This window comes from Octodon degus, unplaced genomic scaffold (genome assembly GCF_000260255.1).
Source record: "Octodon degus isolate 3935 unplaced genomic scaffold, OctDeg1.0 scaffold00040, whole genome shotgun sequence".
Classification (NCBI taxonomy): Eukaryota; Metazoa; Chordata; class Mammalia; order Rodentia; family Octodontidae; genus Octodon; species Octodon degus.
Genome location: NW_004524616.1, coordinates 3,209,612 through 3,210,794, shown reverse-complemented (window position 1 = coordinate 3,210,794; position 1,183 = coordinate 3,209,612).

The following is a 1,183-nucleotide window of genomic DNA, read 5'->3' as shown; positions in this document are numbered from 1 at the left end:
AATTGCACATTCCACTCCAAATTGTTTTTCCCCATAGGTGCCTGATATGGGTGCCCCCTGAAAAACCCTACTGCACACAGGCCAACAAAAGAGAGGAAGCTCTGCACTCCTACAAACATACAATATTTGAAAGCTTTACACATCTTTTTAAGAAAGTTGTTCAAAAAATATTTGAGCCTATATTCCTGCTCCAGTGAAGTAAAAACTGACCCATTTTCATTACCAAGGTCATTGCTGCTCCACAGGGTCATTACTATTCTCAAAGAATAGCAGAGTATCAGCTATGGAGGAATGATTCCATGCTAAACTTAGCGCACTCCTTCATAGTACCAACTCATAGCACAGAAGTGGGTCTTGTGATTTAACGCTGCTCACTCGTTAGAAAAGTTGTCCCCAAATTGTTCCATGTGTACAGTAAGATAAAAAGAGAAAGGTTAGCATTAAGACAGTGCTCTAGTCTGGAACAAACATGTCTATGTGTTTCTGCTATTGAGATCTCAAGAGCTGCCTTAGATCTTGTCCTTTCCAAATACTTCAACTGAGCAGAACCACTATTATAGTTCCCAAATATGTTTTATTTGTCTTCCTGTTCTTACTTACCCTTTATATGCTTGTGCATGAAACATAGAACTTTTAGTAACATAGAATAGCTAAGCCAAGGGTGAATACCTGATAAATATTTAAAAATGCATGTTGCATTCTACAGTAACTTAAAACCACATACACTCTGCATTTCTTAGAGATTAGACAATTTCATATATTACATCTTTCTTACCAAAATTACCTTAATTATCTATTTGATCCAACATCTGTATTCAGCATAGATTATTTCTCTCCACCAAATGTGACTCTCTTTTCAGATTGTGATCTGCTAATCTGGGCCTCATTGATACATTTATTATACCTACTAATCGATGCACCACATATGCATGGGAAACGTCCTTTATAAGAGCTTCGCTGCCTTTATCTTCACATTTGAAAATTACTCTTTCCTGATCACTCTTCCCTGGTGTGTGCAGGAGTGGGAGGGGTGGAAATCGGGAACTAAATCAGTGCTGGATTTTGGTGTACTGCTGAGCAGGTATCCAAGATCTACAGCGACCCAGCTGTTGTAGATTTTCCTAAAGCACATTTCCTCTTTCTATCATTTATTTATTTATTTATTTATTTATTTATTTATTTA